Source organism: Dermacentor albipictus, chromosome 1, assembly GCF_038994185.2.
Source record: "Dermacentor albipictus isolate Rhodes 1998 colony chromosome 1, USDA_Dalb.pri_finalv2, whole genome shotgun sequence".
Classification (NCBI taxonomy): domain Eukaryota; kingdom Metazoa; phylum Arthropoda; class Arachnida; order Ixodida; family Ixodidae; genus Dermacentor; species Dermacentor albipictus.
In genome coordinates, this window is record NC_091821.1 from 463,865,554 (window position 1) to 463,890,555 (window position 25,002).

At 46.8% G+C, this 25,002-nt stretch overlaps 1 protein-coding gene across 1 annotated transcript in view; it reads left to right on the forward strand.

Moving 5' to 3' along the window:
* The first annotated feature begins 3,516 nt into the window (after window positions 1-3,516).
* Window positions 3,517-25,002, forward strand: part of LOC135905600 (mite allergen Der f 7-like) — a 66,240-nt gene continuing 44,754 nt past the window's right edge. Inside the window, exon 1 of the mRNA XM_065436552.2 lies at window positions 3,517-3,673. The gene's annotated coding sequence lies outside the window, so the exon portion shown is untranslated. The remainder of the gene's footprint in view (window positions 3,674-25,002) is intronic.

Here is a 25,002-nt window from a genome sequence, read left to right on the forward strand (position 1 = left end):
CTACTCTAGATAAACTACGCGGACTGAACTTTTATTTATTTGCAACGTGCCTGATGCTTGAAGGCCAAGCAAGAGAACCAAATTTCCTTGCTCTTTATTTACTCTGTGTTCTTGTGTTGATTCAAAATGATATTATTTATTGTTCATTAATAAAAGTTGCTTATAATAATGGTACTTTTCTACTTGGCTACAAATTTGGCGCCAAGACCAGGTGGCGTGGCTACTTTTGGCTACTTTTAGCCTCAGTTCTGGCTCTTTTTGAAAAATTCCCAACGGCAACCCTGTATTCTTGTCCCATTACGCAATTTTCTACCATCCTTGGCTGTAGTTCTCTCTCCTTGACATTCATTCTGTAATGCTTATGTTCTCACCTGATATGAATTGGCAACAAGTGATCGAATACGTGCATGGCCTGCCTGCCGATTCCTTTCTTTTTTAATCTCAACTAGCATATCAGTTGCCACGGTTTACTATGCCACTGTCTTCCTGCCTTTATGCTATCTGCAACAATTTTTGTTACTTCGCTTTCTACACCGTCCTTGACATCTCAAGTTTCTTTGTTAACCTCCAGGTTTATGTCCCATATTGCATAACCGGTGGAATGCAATGATTCTAGACTTTTTTCAAGGATATCGGTAACGTGGCGATCACGATTCGGTAATGCCTTCCATGTGCTGTTCAACCCATGAAATTTTTGTATAAGTTTCCTGCTTTATATCAGTACTTGCTATTGATATTTCACTTGGATAAAGATACTTTTCCATAAATTTTCTAGCTTAATGTCACTCATGAATTTCTGTTGCCTCACCAAGTTAGTGAAGGATACCTTCATCTATTCCACATTTTCGCGGGCCCACTTGCACGTAAAAGCACGAACACTCATTGGTTCTCACTGCCTTCTTTAAACTGCTGGACATTCAGTTCGTTACTACGAAAGTGACTTAATCCATGCACTCTTATTATGCTAAATATGAAACAGTAGAAATATACTTATCTGCAGTTTGTCGAAGTCTCCTTCACTGTGTTGGTAGCGAGATCCATCGTCGGTACCACCTCGTCGCATCGTAGCTATATAGGATGTCTACCTTTTGCCCACACTATGTAATGTTCGTGACGCTCGCAGTCACGCAGAGTGGAGGAACTCAGCGCACTCGCAGAAGCAGCACCGGACAAGTTGTTTCTTCAGCACTTCGCCGTGAACAGTAGGTGCGCGTTGCGATCTGTAAAATCGCCGAAGCTATTGGCAGTCTTACCGGGTGCACGGGAAGATTGCCCACGGAGGAACAGAACTATCCAAGAAATAGTGGCCTTCGTCGAGCCTGATCAGTACGTCGCGCACTGCAAGCTCGTTGTACGGGTTTGTTTACACTGGGCCTCTCTGATGCTTAGCCGCCATGCTTGCCCGGTGAATGGATGTGATGACGCCACTACAGCGCTCCCTCGTGGTATAATGCGAAGCGTACTAAATTACAAATTAGTCTAAGACGCATTCAGTGCACATCTCGTAAGCTTCAAAATGCTTCTAAACCACGTTAAAGTAACTAATAATATTGTACTAAATGCATTTGTTTTACAACTTGCTTCTGCATGTAATGCACTCGGTGGAACGACAAACAAGTGAAAGAAGGCACGACCATGCACCGACGGTATGATCACGTGAGCCCCAGTTTGTCGACCGCCCAGAAGGCAACGCCCAAGGAATGATAGCCAGCCAGAGTGAATCTAGATAAACCAATGAAACTGGAGGCTTGTCGAAAGATAAACTGTGTCTCGGTACCATTCGTGCTTTCATCTTGGGGTGTCGCCAGAGCTCGTGAAGATCCCGAGTTTCGCCAAACTCGACGCATCCTGCATAGCACCCCATGACAAGGAACTGGACAAGTAGCATTATATTTCATCTTTAATACAATATGAGGATATTTTTTGCAACGAGTAATTGAGTACTATTGACAGAATTTATCTAAGGAGTGCTTTCGTCATCGGACGAGTGATTGAATGGCCCGGAGGAGTCTCTTTTCATGTCTTGCATTTACCTCGATTTCTCGATAATTAAGTTCGCGATAATACTGACGCTTTAGATATTCTTGAGCAGTAATCTATCACTTTAGGTTGACCTAGTATTTCCCTTTATTGTCCATTTAACCAAACAAGCATTGTTATTTCGTAAATAGTTAGCCAAAGTTGAAAGTCGCCAGGCATAACAGAAACGCATCTCGTTGCTACGAGAGATCCGTCTCATTGGTACAGGTCCGTTGAGGTTGAATTCAGAGCTTAACAGGGCACAATTTATTACGAACGCTGCACATTAGTACTCAGACGCTGCTATTGATGAAAGACGTGTCGAAAGAGCAATTATTTTGCGGTGTTTCAGGTTATTTTTTTTATATGAAGCTTCATTTGGGCCCGTCGAAGGCCGTGTGCAGAAAGATATTTAATGCTGCAAAGCGAAGGGAAGGCCATTCGAAAACTCTCTAATAACGCTTTTATCGCACGCAAAGGTGAAACAGCGTTCTCTCAGAGGTTCGAGAACAGCTCGAAGTTCAAGGCGCGCGTGTCAACGGATGTTTAACGGGCACAGAAATCCTCCACACCAGCCGGTGACAAAAATCGCTGACTGGACGCAAGATGGCTTCCCTGGAAGGGTCGCCTCTCAGTGTTGCGCACGAGTGTGGAAGCCCGCTATCTGCGAAATGGCCGTGAGATCTGGGAGGTTTCCAATTGCAGCAGCGTGCTGCGACCGCCGAGATATCTCCCACGAAAGGACGAATCACTCCTGCGAAAGACAGCTATACGCTCTGTCCCGCTTAAGTTGCCTGCACTGCAGTCGACGTTACACACATATATACTTAGTTCAGCGCAAAAAGCCCGAACAATAGTTGCACAGTACAACTTATAAGTCTATAGTATGCCAATTTTCTGAGCACTGACCAATGTAGGTCGCACCAAACATGCTTCGGGAGAGCTGCGGGAATAAACTAGCCAACATGCCCACCTGCGTAGTACCATTTCCTTTACGAGCAATTACTTACCTCTTTATTTATTATCGGACAAGCGCTCACTCCCGTTCCCTTCTAAAGCGCACACGCAGGGAAACACATATGCATTACGCAGGGTGACGTTCTACTCTTGCGAACAATACTGCGACTGCGAGAGCACATACACTGTGGATGATAGTTCGTCTATTTCATTGCGTCCTGTGATGGCGATCTCATAGCGGCAATTTGTGTTGTAATTTGCCTATTAGATCCAAATGTTATCAAAAATCACTCTTGACGACGAGAGTAAAGTTCGATAAAAGTCAAATTCCGAGTACGGTTGTAGCCTCACTCTCATGGTTCGCATCAAACGCTGAGAGGGAGCCTGCCCTACTCAGTGCCCAGGGAAGGCAATCATCGCAAGGCTCCTTCAGCGGTGTTTCTTTTCTTTCCTCGCTGCACGCAAGGGCAATCCTTGCCATCTTTCGCGTTCGCATCGGTAACGTTGCACGCAACTAAATGGAGGGACGGGACCCTCCTCCATCCGGAGGCACACGCGCAGAAGACCCTCCGTAGTTCTCCGACGCACACGCGGAGACGGCCACGGGAGCAAGGGAGTGCGTTCTTTGAGTGGCGAGCCAATTGCACAGAACCGCGCGAAGTGAACGAGGACCACACAGCTGGACTACATCGAGAACGTGAGTTCCAGCATTTGTACACTTTCTTCGCGCCGACTCCGTTTACGACTTCGGACACGCCAGTGTCACAGTCCAAATTCGGGGCAGTTGCCTTTCGAGAAACGCAGTTTGTTGCCTCGGGCGCTAGCTTGGTTCGCACTATGCGCAGCTCTCGCCACAGAAAGGCGTCATTGTACCGTCGCGAGCACCGTGACGAACGGCCACTCTCGAGAAAGGGCGAGTTAAGCCCGAGAAAAGCGCGTGGGCGGTACCGCTAATTACTCACGCGTTCTTAATGACACTCTCTCGGTGATGCTGTACACACCACGCGCGAAATGACAAATGGATGTTCAGAACACCCCGCCCTTTGCGCACGCCGACCTTTCGAGGTCACATCTCTCAACGCCAAGGCAACGGATACAAAGCTCCAAATTCCCGCCTTGAATAGGCCTGCGACGATACACCCGTGTCACCCAATGAAAAGATTCGTATTGCATTTTACACTTTCGAAACTTTATTGTTTGTGTACGCTTCGACGCATCGGCTGCATCGCCGAGTGTAAGAGCCGGAGTGCGCGGTTGTCCGAGTGCCTTCTGACGACACTTACGGGCGCGAAGTCGACGAAGTTGTTATTCCCCTCAGCACAAGTTTATTTCTGCGCATGCCTGCAGTAAGAGTTTTCATGTCGGCGCTCTTCTTTTGCGACATCGAAGTTTTGTACACCCCGAGAGGAAGCCGCGTCGGGCCCAACGGCCTCTATACCTTCACCCCGATGTTCTGCGTTTATGTAGAAAATACATACTCATTCGTACATTTAATTTAATAAATTCACTATTCCTCTAATTAGCCTTCATTACGCCGCGCGTTCTTTAGCCGTCTCCCACAAAATGCCGGTGCCACGCTTTCCGAGGCCATCACCTGCATCGACAAGGAGCGGCCCATATTCTCAAAGAGTAATACCCAACGATCAGGTGGTTCGCACAAGATGTATTAGCAGTGTGAATGAAGGCTTTTCAGCGCAAACCGGCCGTTTTTTTTTCTTCTTCTACCTATTTGCGCTGAAATGCCATCTTTCTTGATGAACCGACTAGCATATACTCAAAGATTCTAACGCGTGAACGAAACTTAAATAGTAATGAAACTAGGCGTAAGCGACAACTAGCTAGCCCAACATTCTTTTCCTCTTAAATCGTTAAAACTCTATACTCACCACAAACCCACATTGGTCACCTGCATGCTTTGAATTTACCTCCTGGCAGCTGTACACACGAGAACTGCTACAAATGTCGAGCATTGCTTCCAGAATATTTTTGAAAAAAGTGCACCGCTGTTCTAACTTGTGTTCTATTCGAGTGCACGCCAAAGGCAAGCTGAAAGAGCTAGGAAGTACCAAGGCCGTAGGAAGGGTCAGCTGTACAGTTAGCAATTTCAGCTTTACCTAAATTTGGCAATATTATCTTAAAGAAGCACAAAGTAAGATCATCAGTTGCATCGCCATAGGCGAACGTAAATGAATTAATGTTTATAAATTTAGATATTACGAATTCAATAGAGAAAAAAAATAGCGGAGCGTTGGTTTTATCGATGTGACAAAATGCGCCCGTATCGCTCGAGTGCCTGCAGCACAAAATTATCTGCGTGTGCATTCAATTTCGTGAAAGCGCGTCCCAGTTCAGTGCAGGTGCTTTTAAAGGTATAACGTCTTGCGTTAGGGCTCGAGTTAACATCAATATTTTCAATAATTATTATCGTGATCTTAACTCAAATGCAACAGAATGTGACTTCCGAATGTAGACCCGACCACGAGGAGCACGGTATACCCATGTCGCTGCTCGTACGCGTGAGCTTACGCGGTTTCGAGTCCGTATGCGTGCGACTAAGGGAATGACGTGCGCTTCAATGCACGTAGCACAGTGCTGCTAGATCACCGTCGGTGGTACCGTTGGTCACTGTTCGAGGAAAGCTTACTTGGAACTTCATTGTCCTACTTCTTTTATATTCTGTTTATCAGTGTGATATATGTACTGTACTGTTTTCAAACTGAAAGACGCAATGTTTGTGTGCACACATTCTCATAACCGAAACCAACTTGTTCCAAGCACCCCACCGAAAGGGATGCCACCTCCCCTATACGAGTCAGTATGGAAGATGGCCCAGTTCCGCCCGTACTGACTATAAGAGTCCTGGGCATGTTAATTCAACATAACACCCATAATTCTGAGGCGATTGCCCGATTACGGACGACAGCCCGCCAAATATGTGGCCTAATCAGACGAGTAGCCGCACGACACCGCGGTATGAAGGAGGCTGATATCTGCCATTTGACGCAGGCTTTCCTGATCAGTCACGTCGTGTATTCCTTCCCTTACTACCACCTACGCCTTTCTGACAAGGAAAAAGTTAACAGCGTCATTCGCACAGCTCATAAAGCTGCCCTTGGTCTCCCGAGGTATGCGAACACTGAACGATTACTTGAGCTAGGTATATACAATACCCTAGACGAACTCGTGGAGGCCCATAAAACAGCCCAACGTGAACGACTCTCCCGCACCGAAACTGGCAGGGTTATTCTAAGTAAACTCGGGCTGAATCCCGTTATGAATTCAGCAGGAAGAACAACATTACTCGGTGCGGTCAAAAGGCGTTTGGTTATAAAACCGTTACCTAAGAACATGCTCTCTGGGAGACACGGCAAGAGGCGGTCTGCCAGAGCCAAGGCCCTTCAAGAAAGGTACCAAAGCAACCAGCACACCGCTTATGTCGATGCGGCAAAGCAAAATCACCAAACGTACGTAGTGAGCGTCGTGACCGGAGAGGGAAGTGTCCTCAACGCCGCGACCATAAAAACAGCGTCCACCGTGGAAGCGGAAGAGACTGCCATTGCTTTGGCCATCATGAATTCCTCCGTGCAAACTATTGTAAGCGACTCCAAAAGGGCAATAGTAAACTTTTCGAGAGGCAGCATAGGCGTCTGTGCAGCGCGAGCCCTACGGGACTTTAATAATGAAAACACTGTTGAACTCGTATGGGTCCCTGCCCATTCGGGGAATCAAGGGAATGAGGAGGCGCACTGGGTAGCCCGAGGTCTAATCAACCGGGAGATGTGCCCCTCAGACTCGGATCCCATGGATGAGGCACCGACGACATACCACGAAATAACAAACTATTACAAGCAATAAAGGCGAATCTACCCGCCTCCAAACGCAAGCCTCACGCGAGCGCAAGCCTCGATCCTGCGTCGAATCCAAACTAAATCGTTCCCCAGCCCACATTGGCTAGCCATAATTACCAACGGGCAATGGAACCCAATATGTCAAAATTGCACAAATCAAACATTGGCTACCCAAAATCACATTCTTTGGGGGTGCGAGGGCTTACCCCCTCCCAGGTCGCTCCTGCCAGCTCCCTCACAACAGACGTGGGAAGAGCTGCTCAGAACGCCGGACGTAAAAGTACAAAAAGCCCTCTTTGCCTGGGCCGAAAGGGTCGCTCCTCGTGAGGGGCCATCCTAGGACTCGGGCCTGCCAGAACATAACTGAGCAGAATCTCAATAAAGTTGTTACCACCACCTTCAGCATTCATGCCGGCCACGTGATATTGCTGCACAACTTGCAGCTTCCGGCGCGTGCGCTCCAATGGCTCTGTTCTCGACACGCGTGGCTGCACGACCGCCATTACCCGCCATGTTGACTCTCTGATTGGCTGTCAAGAGGTCACGTGTTTAAAATTTGTGCTGTGAAGCAGAAGTTTTGCAAAATGCAATTTTGGGTTTTTTTCAAGATGACGATATGTGACGTGGAACTGCAAATCGCATCGACTAATATTTCTCTTTTCTGCTGCTTGGCAGCCATGCTGTAACGTTAGCGCTTCAAAAAGAAAGTGAACGGTAGCATGCAGAAGCCCTAGCAATGCACCTGCAATTTCGCGAATATGTGGTGGCGGTCCAAGTTAACCGCCATGTCAGCTATTGTTGATTGTATGAAGGAATATACTGAAGAGTGTCACAGGAAGCGCCAGCTGTTTCGTAAGCGTCAATTTGACGTTCCGCGACCTTCCGCTGGGCCGCCATTGCAGATATCTTGCGCCCCAATTTGTGGTGCAACGAGCCGCACAAGTTATGGCAATGAGCGGCCATATGCAATGGTCACCGAAAGTCATGCGTATCGCCGCATTATTCACTTCGTTTGGCGCCATAAAAATATATTGTTCATAACGAACGCTCACGGCATTTGCACCGGTCTCGGGTAGTGTGGGCATTTGTGTTTTAGGCTATCATCTTTAAAAAAAAGCGTTTATTCGAGATAATCTTGCTTGAACATTACAAACCTTCTGCGACGTTTTGCACTTTTCACTCATGCACTCGTATTGCAACCAAGATTAATGACTTTTCAGATCATCAGAGGTTATGATAACGGTGGCTTTTTAATTTATGAAAAGAAATGTACGCAAGGTGGCCCCTTGAAGTTTCCTCACGCGGTGTGAATAAGCAGCAAAGTGAACAAGATATGGCCGATATGGCAGCGCCGGCGCTTGATTCGCGCAAGTGGCTACTTGTGGCGTGCTCAACGCTATCGGTGATATTCGGCCGCTTCTCAACCAGTCGCGTCTGGGCGAGTCACTTGCGTTGCATGAGATAGCGATAACGTGGCCAAGAACGCTCATCATCACAGGTTAGTCGCGTATACGCTGTCTCAAGGTAGAAAACAGGTGCGTTGGCGCCAATACACGATGACTCATTCTGGCTAAGGAAGCACACGACGGCTTGTACACAGCAGACAAGGGAAGCGGGAAGCGCTTTTGACGCAATAATTGTTCACTGTGCGCTAGCTGCTTAATTTTTTAGTGCGGGAGAAGACTGTTTTGCTTTATCAAGAGCGCTAGGCACAGCGCCTCCATTTCAGTCTCTTAGGCAAAATGCCAAGTTTGCGTCGCGTTACGAAAGCGAAACGGGATCATCAACGCCATTTTGTACGCATCGCGCCTACGTCGCGCCTCGAGGAAAATGGCGGAACGATAGAGCCATATCTGGCATGGGAAACCCGCGCGTCTTTCCTCACTAGACGCGTAAGCTTATAGCATATGCACGTACGGCCTCGCAGACGGTTAGCAAAGCGTTTACGATGAGCCGCTCATGGATTGTGCATCCATGAGGGGCTCATCGCCTTAAAATGGAACCTGAAGCAAACTTGACGATTTTGTACAAACGTAATGAGCCGTTAGGATAGGTCTTTTTGATCATTAAATGATACATTTACGCGCTCCGCGTAAAGCTTGCACTTTATTAAAATGATTTTTTAAAAATATGCGCCACTACGGATCGCAGCGGCGCTGCTCTCCTCAGTTTTCAGCCGCCTCGTTACAATCTACGTAGTTGGCGTATAGGTTATGCTACTTGGGCGACCTACCAGATTTTATATACCCAGGTAGCGTGGTCAGTAATTTTTGCTATTGTATGGAGAACAAATGTTGTTGGTTATATTCGGAATGTTAGTTAATTTGTGTTTACCAAAATAAAGTAACAGAAAGAGCGTACGCAACGACAATTTATCACTACACTCGAGCATTTTCGGCCCAGCAAGTGTAGTCGGCTTGTGTCACAACGTGCGCCGTGTTGACGCGAGCTGCAGAATCTGCGTCAGTCTCGAGCTTTCTTTTCGCGACAACCACGAGTCGCACTTGTTGCGTTGTGGGCTGGAAACGTAGCGATTGGCGACATGTCAAGCTGCGACATCGTGTCCCTCCCCAAGGCAACATGCGAGCGGAGTGGCTTGGGGCAAATCGGGCAGTCAGTATTATGCCATTTAAAGGTTCGCTTACAGCGCATACATAGACAAGGGACCAAAAGAACGACGAAGACAGCGCTTGTCTGCGTTGTTCTTTTGGTCCCTTGCCTATGTATGCGCTGTAAGTGAAGTTTGAAACCATGTAATACCAACTAGCCCATACGTAAACCTTGCTTCAGCATTATATCGGCCCCAGGACGTACGCGCTTGCCGCCGTCACTTCACGTCAGAAGAATAGTGTTGTCGTAATCCTCCGGCGTCAAGTGACGCCCGCAAACGCGTAGATCATGGCGCCGATCAGATAGCGATAGCCCGATGCGCTTAGCGGCACCGAGCTTTCTCCTTGTTATTGCACATAGCTGAAAGCATGACGCAAGGAGGACATTAGGCCGGACTTGTTTATCCAGCATTTATTTACGCATCACTTATTTACACGCAACCTTACTGAACAGCAGGAAAACGAAAAACAAAATTATTTAAGAATGTCGAACTGGACAAAAAGATATCTCGCGAAATGCATGATCACGGGGAGCACACCGCGTATATTTGAGTATCATTGAGCGGCCTTCTTGTTGAGCGTTTCTTTTTTTTTTCGTTACTTAGATTTGTTGTCGGCGTCAAAGGCTGTCATTCGCGCGATAACGAAAGTTGTGTCCCGATATGTTTGCGCGGCGCCATATTACATGCCTCGTCATGGCGTTGCTTGCGTTTCCTTCTTCACGTACATGCGTAGAAATCGCAAAACACTTCGGAGGCAAGCTGCTATGAGCTTAGGTCCGTCGCGAATTGCCGCTGATTTCCTACTTTCAAAAAAATCTGCATCTCGGACACCTGCTGCACAGGAGCGCAGCAGTGGTTCACGGTACTTAAGACACACATGGCGGGAAACACAAGACCACTTCGCTCGTGTTCTTTTACGAGCTCGTGGTGTTGCTGTGCGAGAGAAACATTCACCTGCTTATCCAGTGTCACCAACGCCCTGCATGTGGTGCAGTTCAGTCGTTTTAATGTTGCATAGGTTGCATAGCCGACTACGTTTACAAGAACGGGAATAATTTCTGTAATTTTTGACAATGTTTCGGCAGTAACTATTCTATTCCAGTCTCGCCTCGATATCTCTGATTGATTCCGCAGGTCTTTCCGTCTCTCATCCCTTGCACTGCCATTGCCTCTGCTGCAAGGTCTTGGGATCACGGGCAAAGTACTCTGCAGCCTTAATTTGTCTAGGAAATAGTAAGCCTATAAGAAGCGTTTGAAATTCTGTAAAACAGAGAGTTGCTAATCAGTGCCTTAAATTTTTATCATATGTTATCGCACAGCGTAGGAGGCGCCTGCACGTATCGCAAGTTTCTAGAATGTTATCGATGGTTTTATCCGCTGTCTGTCATCGAACCTTGCGTAATCTGATTTCATGTGTGCGCAGCGCGAATAGTATAGCACTTTATGGAAGACTCGCGGGTCCCAGCGATTACTCTTGAACGTTCGATGAGTGATGTATAAAAGCCGACGCGCTTGACCCAACGATCAGATTTTCGAAAAGCGCCAGCTGTGTTCGCCACCGTCGCCGCTCTGAGTGTAGCCTGTTTTTGAGGGCACAAGTTCGCCCAATGAAACGTTAGTTTCATCATTCCCAGTTTGGCTGCTCTCTTCACCGTGACTACCACGTGACAATATCAACGCGTCCGAAGCGCCCGCACAACAAGCAGCAAGTGAAGCCTTGCACAAGCGTCAGATGTCCGAGCAATGCACATAGCGTGGCGTAGCGGCGGCCACATCCGCGTGGCGTAGCGGTGACGTCGTCGCGGAGTGCTCACCTAGGCCTTCCCTAAAGGCCCAACCACTGGCACGCGTGGGCACGCGCCTGTACGCGTCAGATGCGTCAGAAACGTCGGTCGCGAGCAGACTGACGCGTCGCGACGCGATTTTGCCTGCTACAGACGCCAGAATATTGTGCGACGCGTCGCCGGCGTCCACCAGTCAGAGGCCGCGACACTTCGGCTGCTGCTTTCTGCTGCTATGCCTCATGGCCGCCGATGCGAAGACGCCGACACCAACGATCGTCCGAGTTCCTTGGACGCACCACACGCGCGACAGTGTTTCCGAAAGACAGTGTTGTGATACTAGGCCGACAACGACACGACCGACGACCCTGGGTGGTGGCAGTGCGGCGAATGAATGAATGAATAAAATTTTATAAGAATACATAACCGATGAGCGAACGAACCCAGCTGAGGAACTCTGTTGCAGGAAATGAATTTTCAGCTCGGTTTGCGCTGCAGCGATTAGAAATATCGCACTCCTGACTTCGTCTTGTGTGTGGTGTGATGAACCATGTGGAACTTCCTGTTGAACCGCAGCGTGCTCCGTGTGTTATTTATGTGGTCTCAGGTGACTCACGTTTGATGGGTTACCTCTGCGCGATTTTCAGCTGCAAAAATAAGTTTCAGTGCACAATTAGCCGAACAATGGGAAGTACATCTTCAGCCATGCCGTCTGTTTCAGCTCACAGTGTACTCTTTGACTCGACATGCGAAACCCCGTTCAGTACAAGTCCACGGTACTCCTTCACTCCATTCTTTCAATTGCAGGCGTCTTATGGGATAGTTGGTGATAAATCGCATGTGCAGCACTCAAGAACACTGACGCACTGAAGGAAACATGACGCAGCACTGTCATGTTTGAGCTTTTGTGCTACTCGAGCACTGCAAAAAAACAAAAAAACACCTTTGTTTGGAGTATGTGTACCATGTGAAACACATACGAAGACTTGCATCACACACGACATATATGCATGCTATATACATAAGTGCCTGCATATAAGACATATATGCAGACATATATACGTAAGTGCTGTTTAACATGAACATGTATGTATTCTATCTTTCTTTAAATTCTGGCGTCTTAACTTCTTTTATTTGTATTGTCATGTGTTCACAACTATAGATAAAGTTATCGCAAACACATTTTGAAATCATATGCTGTTGATTTATTAATTAATTGCCCCCTTATGCTACTGTATAATTCATTGTTTTTCGCATTTCTTGATGTCATTCAATATGGAAACTACCTGTCGCTGTAAAACAATACTGCCTTGTAGAGGGGGTCATGGACCTAGTCAAGCTGTTGAGACAGCTTTAGCTCTTGACCTTTTCCAGGACCCATTATTTCTGGAGAAATAAAAATTGAATTGAATTGAATGCAGCTACGTCTTCCAGAATTCCTTCGATGCTTGCGTGAACAGCAGCACATATTGAGTCAATGAAACTGTTTTTCGCCTTTCATCTCTTTTTCGTTTATATAAAGAGCGGATGGTGTGAGTGCATGTGCAGGGAAAGGAAAATGTGTCATGAGTACTTTAAACGTGTGGTCAGTATGCTTGAACTATCCAAAGCTCCTCAGCTTCCGCTAAAATTTTTCTCTCTGTGACATATATATAAACTGTGGTCAGGGAAAAGATCAAGTCAGAACTCAGTTGATAATGCACCTTCGCAGATTACATGTGTTTAATTATTGAATTAACACTTCTACTGTAACATTATGATGATATACAGCATACGCGCTTCAAATAAGTTGTGTAAAGCGTGAAGTGCACAAGGCTGCGCGGTCAATGAGAAAGGAAGAGAGGGCTGCGAAGTCGTAGTAAAGCCGGCATCCGGAGGAATGGCCACTCGTCTGCTTCTATCTCTTACGATCGATCGATCGATCGATCGATCGATCAATCAATCAATCAATCAATCAATCAATCAATCAATCAATCAATCAATCAATCAATCAATCAATCAATCAATCAATCAATCAATCAATCAATCAATCAATCAATCAATCAATCAATCAATCAATCAATCAATCAATCAATCAATCCAGTATCAAAGACACTTGGTATGTACAGACAAAAATCCATTCATCATGCTTGACGAGGTCTGCACCCCCGAGTACTGGCAGACAAGGCGCATAACAAATACAGCCAGCCAATATAAATAAACCGAACAGTGTACAGAAGTCAGGCGTATATTTTTTTTGCGGTCTTAAATCAGCTGCTATTGTCATAAATACTAGTAAAAAAGCATAATAGCAAATCATTGTGTAAAAAAGAAATAATAAAATAAACGATATACGTTTGAACACACGATAGGTTCACACGAGTACATGAAATACTGCATGAGATTACACATTATGTTGAGAAAGCAAAAGACACTGAAAAATAGAACATCACACCAAAGAAAATCAGACAATTAGTTTTGGAATTCTATTATGTTTGAAACACAGGATTATTAAGCAGCGCAGGTATCTGGTATTTTAACATGTGAGTGCCGTTCTTGTTATAAGCACCTTGCAAAGTTCACATATTCTCAATGTACGGGCATTCTCAAGCCAGCCTAGTCGGGACAATTCAGTAAAAAATGAATTGTTATTTTTCACTTCCAATTTATAGCGTTTATTTAACATTATAGGTTAAAGCTCATTTACTGGTAATAGATTTAGGGCCTTAAAGATTGGTTCCGTGTGTGTGTCGTATGAAGCATTAACGATGTTGCGAAGGGCTTTTTCTCGAAGTTTATGTAGTTTCTGAGTGTTTGTTTGTCGTGCCCCAGACTAAATAGCAGTACCATGATTTCGACAAAAACAGGAATTAGTAAACTAACAATTTTATATTCTGAGGCAAGATGTGGCTAACGTGGCTAACGTCAACATTGCCAGAGGCCCACCCACGCAGCCCAAGTTTTCCTAAATACGGACAAAATATGACGGGCTTCTTCAGTGCAAATACAGATTTATCCTACTTAGATCAAGGAAAAGTGTACGCCACCTTATCACCAATTTGTGGGCACGTAGTCCCTGATTGACGTCCTACCTTCTGCTCCACATTTGGACATTGACGGCTTAGCAGCCCGCGACATTTTGTCGAGCTCGGATGGCTCGAACGTGACAGATAGCAGTTGTCTCCGCGGCAATGTTGCGAAGTTGCATGCAGCGGCTGAGAAGACTGTTTGCATGGCACGCGAGTGCGGCCTACCAATGTTCAGTACCCAGGATCCTCTGCACTGCTTTCCCAACTGCGAACAGAGTACAACACTCAGTGGCGCCCAGCAGAGAAGCTATTTGTGCGCTACATGCATCACCGGCGACGACCCGACTTCTGTGGATTGTTCGAGCATGGTTTATATCCCCAATTATTTTACTCAATTTGTGGCCAAGTTGTCGCGCGTCAGGTTTCAAGCCGTGCCCAAAAGTTGCTGCGGGGCCGAATGTAAAGGATGTAAAGGCAGCATGAGCAATGAGAAGAGATGGTAGGAAGACGAGGCAGAAGGAAAGCAAGCATCTTTATGTTCACCTCTTACTGCAAATTGTCTAGAATTCCCTCACTTAACACTCATTAGATTGGTATGGGTACCTGGTCACAGAGGATTACTTACAAATGAATTAGCAGACACCATGGCGAGAGCTGCCCTTAGTGGTACAATTCTCCACATCATTCCTGTATCATCTTTCATAACTGCTATTAGGTTCAGGAGACGGGTAGTCATGTGAGACTCTCGGAGCCTATCAATAACAAATTTAACTAATCACCGACACCTCCTACTCTCCTGGAGCAGAAATTTCTGCCGCAATAGAAAAATCGAAGTCCAGTTTAAGAAATTCGAATGTCGAATACTTGTCTTAAACTATAATTTGCGTCGATCTGGTGTGGCGCCTTCCCTCCGTGTGCTCATACTGGGTGAGGATGAAACAATAGAACGCTTCTTCCCGTCATATCGCCGTTTTTGATCATTAGGAAAACATATTTTAGCAGGAAAATTTCATGGTACCCGAGTGAATATAACAATTCCCAATATTCTATATTCCGGAGCCTCTTCTCTGGGACATTATCACAGAGATCTTGGTGCAGATGTCATGAGATATATAATTGAATCAGGACGATTTCATTGCTAAATTCTTAAACTTTATCTGAATGTATTCTTTTAAGTTATTCAAAATTTCTTTATGGTGCTTATATTAAGATTAATTATAATAATTTCACACAAATCACCCAGTTTTAGGCCAATCCACCATATTGGGTATGGCCCACTCTCGAAGGCAAGCGATCAAGCAGTCGGCGGAATGGCCTCTTGTCTGCTTTTCTTTCTTACAGCTGAAACATAGGTGCTAATACAGAAAAAAAATGGCTGTGGCTTAGGTAAGGTTAAGCCCAGGATGCGAAGCATACTAGCCTTTATTTTAGTTGTTGAACCACTGTTTAGCCTGGTGAACTGCTGTTGCTTGGCTATATTTGGTTCGGCTAGACGAAGAAACAACTCATGCATTACTTCTTCGCCTTCAAGAGTGGAACGCGACAGCGTTCCCGTCGACCCGCCAAGGGGTGTAAGACAATGGGCTACAGGGCAGCGACTACGCGCCCCGCATTGGACGCGGTGAGCGTCGAGCAAAGCAGCGTTCGGCGCGGCAACGAAATGTGCGCCTGAGCAAGAGACGCACGCCTTAGAAACAGCGCGTTTCTAAGGCAACACCGCATTCACTAGAGGCGCTTTTGTACCGCTTTGAAGCGTTGTACTCGTGGCTCAGTGGTAGCGTCTCCGTCCCACACTCCGGAGACCCTGGTTCGATTCCCACCCAGCCCGTCTTGCAAGAGTTGAGCCAAAGCCACTTCTCCTCTGTCGTGACGTCACGGTGTCACGTGATTTCATGGTCACCGCCGCGCCTGAGGAGCTGGGTTGAGCCCTCGTAATATGCTTCGCATAAAATAATTTTTCTTGTCATGAGCTAAACACATTGTTCGTTTCCCAGCAGCCCCCGTATCAAACTCACTTCGCTGACGAACTCGAGAATGTTCAGCGCCGGTCAGCACGCATTCTCTACTCCTGGCTTTTCAGTGGCTGCTACCTCGTGCCAGCCTAGGAGGATCGCCTCAACGCCGTCAAGTGGAACACCATGCAACACTGGCACACTGGCGTGATCTTGTACGAGTCAGTGTACTCTGCAGGGTGCCTGACGGCTCTCTGGACACCACTAATCTTTCTTCTTTAGTCTGTCTGAACAAGCTGTCAGGACCGCCTTAGCCCCGTCACGCCAGCACGGCCCGACACAGAAACGCCATGCTTATATCTGGCATACAGAACTTTCCTTCCCTCCACCCCCCCCCCCCTCAACTCGGGGCCATTCGGACTCCCTTCCGACCAGACTGAATTGGCGCGCCTAGCGCGCGCCATCTCACGCCCTGGGAACACTAAATCAGCGCACTGTGCTGCCATCGACTGCCCTGTTCTTGCCTTGTGTGTGTGTGTGTAACGTGCTATGCGAGTGGACAAGTGTATCCGTGCGCACCCGCACGCGCGTGCGTGTGTGTGCGTGTGTGTGTGCGTGCGTGTGTCTTCTGCACCTTGCAAATTTTTGCTCTAGATGGCTGGCTATCAGGCTCTAGCATACCGGTGTCAGCCTTTTCGTTTAGCCTAGCGAGCTACCTAAAGGGACAAGTTCCCACTAAGATTATATTATTATTATTATTATTATTATTATTATTATTATTATTATTATTATTATTGTTATTAAGAAATAAAAAGCGTTTTAAGGCACCCTATTCCACTACCAAGTATGGTGAAGCGAGAAGAAGTGTATACATCCCCAAAATATTTAACGATTTGGCTGATGAATTCTTTTTGGTAACTTCGAAAAAACAGTTGAAGAAATTATTGATAAAATGTTGAAATTTAGTGCTGATTTTTACTCAAGTTGTTTATGTGTTTCTCTTTATTTACTATGTCATTGTCTGTTAACGGGTAATACTACCAACAATTCTTCTGAAAGTTGAAAAATAAAAACGTGTTATTATGCATATGTCTACTTTTTCACCTTTATGTATATATGTAACCACTTCGCTGTACTGACTCTGCCGGGCCTAGTCGCAGAAGTCCTCGTGGACTTAGACAGGCCCGTTTCTTTGTTTTGCTTTAGATGTGTGTCAATGATTATTATTATTTTTATTATTATTATTATTGCAATGGTGTTTTTTGGTATGTAGTTGTATATTTTTACGGTACAGTGGATTTTGAGCAACATTGTTATTAAATGAAAATGTTCTAAAGCATAAATTATTAAAGTGCAATAAAACGCTATGTGCCTAATACTATGCATTATGGTAATATATTTTTCCGAGGTTTTATAACGGTTGGCTACCGTCTCCCATGCTATGCAATAAAGTTACATGGCAGATCAATTATTGCCTACCTTAAAGAACAAATTGAATGTCTTCTTCAATCAAAACATCATAGCAGGGTAAAAACAATGAACAAAGTGGCATTTTTTTATTACCTGTTTTTTTTTGTGTGTGGTGACTTCAAATGAGTGAAATCGGAAAATAACCGGTTTATATATGCTTTTGACATTATGCACATGAGCTGCCTTTTACATTTGAATAAGTGATTCAACAGTACGACTTGGCAAAGGGCAACCAATGATTATTAAAACCCTCGGATTCACAAGTTTGTAGCATTTTTTTTGCAGTACAAGAAGTTATAAGAGAACTTGGCTTTCACAAAGTGAAAACGTTTCTAGCAATACACCAGTCGCTCAAAGTGAAGGCCTCCCGATGCAGTGTTCATACGTGAAAGCAACCTATAGGTGCCCCATAAGGAAGGTTACACGCGCACGCACGCACGCGCGCGCACACACGCACGCACGCACACACACACACACACACACACACACACACACACACACACACACACACACACACACACGCACACACACACACACACAAACACACACACACACACACACTTTCTTTTGTGTGTGTGTGTGAGTGCACACACACGAAAGAAAGAAATCACGAAGATACAAGCTAAGATTTCAGTAAAGTTTAGCCGTTCTAGACGTTTTTTGTGTGCACTACAGGCGTCTGACTTTTTTGCCTGATTTTCAGAGAACCCACTTTTTCGGGTGTCGTTTCTATGCCAACAAGTATAATTATATTTCGAACAAAGATGATTCAATTACACTTTGCACACCTAATTCTTACATAGATCGTTGTGCAATGATCCACCAAAGATGAAATCGTACGACAGCTTTTGATACGGCTTTTTATACGGCTTTTGATAGGGCACGATATGGTCGTGCAGGTGTAGCAAGGCGATCTTGTAGACAGACGACGACGCGGGCACCGAATGCAAGCACAAGCCCTGATGTCGATATCTTGTGCACCAGTGTTACATCAAAGGTAAAAAAAGAATACTGTTGCGGCAGGCGTACATTCATTAATGAAACATGCTTTCTATATCTAAACAAGCATAGAAATCACTAACCTATTGCTTCCAGCCCAGTCTACAGCAGGCTGTTTTAGGCCGGACTTGGATGGTTGAAGACAAAATGGTCAAGCAACAGTGCGCCCCAGCCGAGGATCCAGCGTCGGCGCACTTCTGAGCTTGTGTCCTGTGCACGGTGTAATTCATTCGCTACATATTGTTCTTACACCCTGGTCATATAGTTGCGTGCCCTTTCCTCCAAGTGACGCGAAGCGACGTATTCGCTTCGCGTCGCAGGCCAGTCTATAGAAAGTGCTGTTGGCTCCTGGCCCGAATACCCCGACCCCCTCCCCGCTTCCGCCCTTCCGCTTGAAAGAACGCCCCCTTTTCCTTAGCTCGTTTCTTCGCCTTCCCTTCCCCATGTCCGACCTGAATATATAAACGCAAGATTGGTTCTGCTGAAGCATGTTATTGGAGGGACGGAAGGCTTTTTTTCTAGATTTCGCCGGAAACAGACAGACATGAGGAGATAATATGGGAGAAGAGGTCTGCGTTAGTCACTGTTTGGCTGACGGATTTTATTTTATGCGCTCGCTTTGTTAAGCCTAGTTGAAAAAAAGGGAAGCCTAAATTCCTGCCAGCGTTACCACGAACCATATGCTTCGAAAATAGCAATGAATAGCATTAGGATGACCTCACAAAACAAGGGTGGAAGCAGCAGCTTGACGTGCGTATAGCTACGCACGCAAAAGGAGCAAAGGGAGCAGTTTCGTTTTCTCCTGCCTTAGACGCGATAGTGGATGACACTTTGCTGCAAGTCGATAGATGGTGCTCGACAATTGGAATATTCCTTACTGCTATATTATTACGCTATCGATAATATCGTAAGGACACATCTGCATACACGACGAAGAAGAGAACAAAGGATTATAACTATTTATACACGGCAAGCAGGTTAGCGGGGCATACCTTCAGGAGACCAGCGTCTTGCTAATAAGGCGCGGTCCTACAGCAGCACACAGCGGACGCCCGATGGCTGCGAATGTCCAGTCGCAAGAAAACAAAGGTCGGCTTTGCATAATGCGGGTTCGGTTGATGTACTAATCCCATTGTCTTAGTCGCAGACTCTGTCAGGATCTTCTTCCTCCATCCGTTGTGCTTTCTTCCACTTCCTTCAGCGCTTGTTCTCGGCGTTGTAGCCCATCTAGGTGCAGTATTGTAGCGCTTTCCTTTTCCACCTGTGATGTCTAAAGGCGCGCTCACACTAGCGGGAAAACGCACAACGCAGGACGTTTCCCGCACGCCGCTTCCCGCACAGACCGGTTTTTCTCCCGCAGACAGGCTGCTCTGCCGTCCCGCAGAGCGATGGGTCCTGTACCTATTTTTGCCGTGCCGCTGTCGAGAACAGCCAATGGGGGCCGACCGTGAACCGTGACGTCGGTCCCTGTTCAGTGACCCCGTCGGCGGAGGCAGGAGGCTGCGCGCGTGCTGCGGGACACTCGGCTGTTGCTCGGCGCGCTGTCCTGTGTGTTCCTGCCTCCCTCAACGCCTCCTCTCTCTACATTCCAAGAACCGCAGCGAGAAAACGCGCGCAGTGTGACCGTCATTCCGAGCAGCTACGACGCAGCGGCGTCGTTTACGCTGTGCCGCTGCGGGAAGTCTCCCGCTAGTGTGAGCGCGCCTTAATGCGGTCTCGGGATGCGTCCGCGCCTGTGCCTTTTTCTTGCCGTGGCTGATGGGTGTGCTTGTGCACAGGTAACGTTGCACGTTCAAGCTTCGCTTGTCAATGAGCAGGCTGCCATGTGACTGGATCCCTACTAGGTCGACGCGTAGGGAACGACACTTGCTTTCTGACTTTCCACAGTCTCCCTTCATATTGTGGCCATTTTCATTGGCCCTGACCCGGGCTGCAGACTGATGGAAACTTCCTGTGTGGTTCCAGAAGGCGTTAGACTCGGGGCGCAAGGAATTTACGGTCGGAGATTGACAGCTCGTGGAGCTGTGTTTGCGGCCGCCAAAGTTGTCGTAGCAACCTCCTTCCTTTATTTCCGTAATTTTCTTTGTTTCGCCGTCACTTCTGACCAAAGACTCACATATGGAATGACGTCGCTTGCAGGGATTTCGCCATCTCCCTGTACCAGATGAATTGCGACGAAGAGCCCTTGTGTTGGCCTCACTTTTGGACGCGGTTAGTACGTCCCCTGTCGGTGAACCACCGGTCCTCCTGGCTCGGGGCATCCGAACGCTAGGCCCGCTCGGTGACGCTAGCCTGGCCGTCACATCCAGGTTGAACTGCCTCGAAGCGATTCTTTTTGCCCGACTCCGAGTGAGCGCACGCGAGGTGGACGGCACGCTCACCTGCGTCGGCGTCTTGAGTAGTCTCGGCAGCATCTTCTCGATTCGCTTTGCCGGTAGCGTCTTGACGGCCTTTAACTCCTGCATGCCGACTGTTCCACCCAGGCTACGCGACAGGGTCCACGCTGTGTATTCTTCAACCAAGGGGATGTCGTGCTGGTCTCTGATGAATACTGGGCGTACGTTCGTCCGCGAATGTGAGGCCTTTCGAGCGGCGTCCCCCAGCGCTGTACCAAAAGTGTTACGAGGTGGAAGGCGCTCGTTTGAACATCACGGTGTTAATACACTGGACCAGGTGAGGCCGTCGGACCAGGAAGCAAAGTTCTCTTCTTCTTCTTCTTTCTCCGCTTCTTCTTCCTTTCTTCGTGAGTAGAGAAGCGCCGTTACAATATTAAATGCCAGGTATCATCACTGTTGCCCACTGCGAAAGTATGCCGAAATTTATTGTACTGCTTTTCTTTACTATGGTTATTAGTATTGTACGCTTTATATTTGAATATTTCTGTTTGTTTGGCCTTCAAAAGCAGGGACTATGCTGGCGCTGTCATCACGGAGGGAGTGCGACAATTTAGTTCCTATGCTACTCCTTTGGGCCTTCAGCGTTCCGAGAGGCGCTGCGACCACGTTCTCACCTGGATAAGCCGGTGAGAATGACAAGAAAGGAATGGAATCAAGAAATAAACGAATCCTTATAATACACCGGCCGAGGTTTACTTTCTCGTTTAACGTCATACTGTCGCGCTAAATGATCGAAGAATATTGACGAAGTAGGAGGGGAAATTAGGCAATGCTTTAGTATGATACTGTCTTATTAACCAGATGAAGCTGTACGACCGTTTTTGCAGTAACAAAATTTTGCAGATGTCTTTTTTTAGTGAAAGGCTGAAATTCACAAAACTTCTTGTTGTTAGATGATGAACGGGGCAAGCTAAGTTCTGCATTTGATTCAATTTTTTGTCAAGTACAATCAGAAAGCGAGAATTCTGCTAGTTAGTTTCTGCTAGAATATGTTTGGGGTGTAGGCGAACCAGAATATTGTAGTTTGAGCCATATTGTTAACGCCCAGCGAAGCAACTGACATTGGTTTTGTAAAAAAAATAGCATGAACAAGTCCGCAGTAATCTCAGCATTGCGAAATAACCGTATATTTAATCTATTAGTTTCCCCGAATACCTTTAATGATGCATAACAGCCCCTAACTTAACAGTAAAACTGGTGCAGCACAACAGAAACATCCAATCTCACACTTTGGCTACAACGCTTGAAAAAACTTCTCATGTGCAATTATTTTATTATAAAAATGTGACAACTTAGGCAGCACAACGAATAGGTCTGTTAAATACATAAATTTTTCCCGGTACTATACATATTGCAGCCTAACACACCATGTAATGCTGTATAACCAGAAGCCTGCACTCTTTACACACACTAAGTAACGCCAAGAGTTTCAAAATATAAGACGTTGGCTTACAGTGCATTCCATAGCACAGATATTGTTTGAATGCCAGAACACTAGCATGTACTTCTGCTGAACGTCTCGCCAGTCCCCACTCTGCGCAACTATAAAGTATGGCTCACAACTGGTTATTGTTTTAAAGTGAAGCTGCAGCTGTACCGTCGTTATCTCGGTGCGGGGGAGGACTTTTAACATATGTCGCAGCAAACGGGCACAGAGGGGGAGACGGGATGGAAAATGCCATCTGCCTTAATCAGTTTTCCAGGCGGAATTCATTTGATTCGCTGATTTTTTTTTACATCATCCCCAACTCCAGCCAAAGAAAGTCCAAATTGTTGCGAGCGTTGCTACGAACCACTTCCTTCGCATATAGCAGCGAGCCGAATTGGGACGATACCAACGGCAACGGTGAAATCAACACCTTTTAGCTCTGCTACGCTGTCAAGCGAACAGTCTCGTTTTCCCATGCCTTAGACACGATGTCAGATGGCGCTTTGTTGCAAGTCGAATGATGGCGCTTCACAGTTTTAATGTTACGCTATCTATAATACTATTCTAACTACGCGTTTTCTCAGAAGAAGCAATCACTAGTGTATTCGTAGGGTGCCGCGACGTTAGCGGCAAAACTTGAGAAAACAAATGTCGAGGTTCTTGTTCATGGTGCTACAACAGTACACAGCGAGAGCTCGAAGTCTGCGATTGTTCAGTCGCAGCAGAAGATGATTCGACTTCGCAGACTGTTGAAAAGGTTGATGGACCAATTGAATTGAACTCGTTGATGTTTTAGTTAGGCGTAGTATCTGTCAGGATTCTCCTCCTGCATCCGTTGTGCTTTCTTCATCTTCCCATAGCTCTTGTTCTCGGAGTTGTAACTCCTTTAGGTGCACTACTGCAGCGCTTTCCTTTTCCACCTGTGTTGTCCACTGTAGTCACGGGATGTGACCGGGACTGTGACCTTTTCTTGCCATGGCTGATGGGTGTGCGTTTGTACGGGCAGCGTTGCACGTTCGAGTTTCGCTTGCCAACGAATAGGCTGCCATGTGACTCGATGCCTACCATGCCGACGCATAGGGAACGACGCTTGCATTCTGACTTTCCACAGCCTCCCTTCCTGTTGGCTCCGCTTTCATTGCCCCTGGCCTGGTCTGTAGTGTGTCGGCAGCTTCCTGTCTGGTTCCAGAACGCGTCCGACTCATCGCGTGAGGACGTAATGGTCGGTGATTGGCTGCTCGCGGATCTGTGCTCGCGGCCGCGGAATTTGTCGTAGGAATTTCTTCCCTTTATTCCCATAACCTTCTTATTATCGCCGTCACTTCTGAACAAGGACTCACAAATCGCTCGACGTCGCTTTTTGGGATTTCGCCATCTCCCTGTACCAGATGAATTGCGACGAAGAGCCCTTGCGTTGGCCTCACTTTTGGACGTGGTTAGTACGTCCCCTGTCGGTGAACGACCGGTCCTCCTGGCTCGGGGCATCCGAACGCTAGGCCCGCTCGGTGACGCTAGCCTGGTGGTCACATTCAGGTTGAGCTGCCTCGAAGTGATTATTTTTGCCTGACTCCGAGTGAGCGCACGCGAGGTGGCCGGCACGCTCACCTGCGTCAGCGGCTTGAGTCGTCTCGGCGGCATCTTCTCGATTGGATTTGCGGGTAGCGCCTTGACGACCTTCCACTCCTTGATGCCGACGGACGACCTCCGAAACTGTTCCACCCAGGCTACGCGACAGGGTCTACGCTGTGCTTTCTTCAACCAAGGGGACGTCGTGCTGGTCTCTGATGAATACTGGGCGTACGCTCGTCCGTGAATGTGGGGCGTTCGAGCAGCGTCCGCCAGCGCCCGTGCCAAAAGTGGTGCGAGGTGGGAGGCGCTCGTTTAAAAGTCTCGGCTTTAATACACTGGACCAGGCGAGGCCGTCGGCCCAGAAAGTGAAGTCCTCTTCTTCTTCTTCTTTCTCGGCTTCTTCTCCCTTTCTTCGTTTGTAGACAAGCGCAGTTACAATATTAAACGTCAGTTATCAACCCTGTTGCCCACTGCGAAAGTATGTCGAAATTTCTGGTCCTACATTTCTTTACTATAGTTATTAGTATTGTACGCTTGATATTTGAATATTTCTGTTTGTTCGGCCTTCAAAAGCACGGACTATGCTGGCGCTGTCATCACCGAGAAAGTGCGACGATTTAGTTCATATGCTGTTCCTCTTGGGCCTTCATCAGCGTTCCGAGAGGCGCTGCGACCACGTTGTCACCTGGATAAACTGGTGGGAATGGCAAGCAAGGAAGAGAATCGAGAAATAAACGAATCCTTAAGATACACCGGCCGAGGTTTACCTTCTCGTTTAACGTCATGCTGCAACGGCAAATAATCGAAGAATATTGATGCAGTAGTAGGGACAATTAGGCAATGCTTCAGTATGATACTGTCTAATTAACCAGATGAAGCTGTACGACCGTTTTTACAATAACAACAATTTGCAAATGTATTTTAGTGAAAAGCTGAAATCAACGAAACTACTACTTCTTAGAT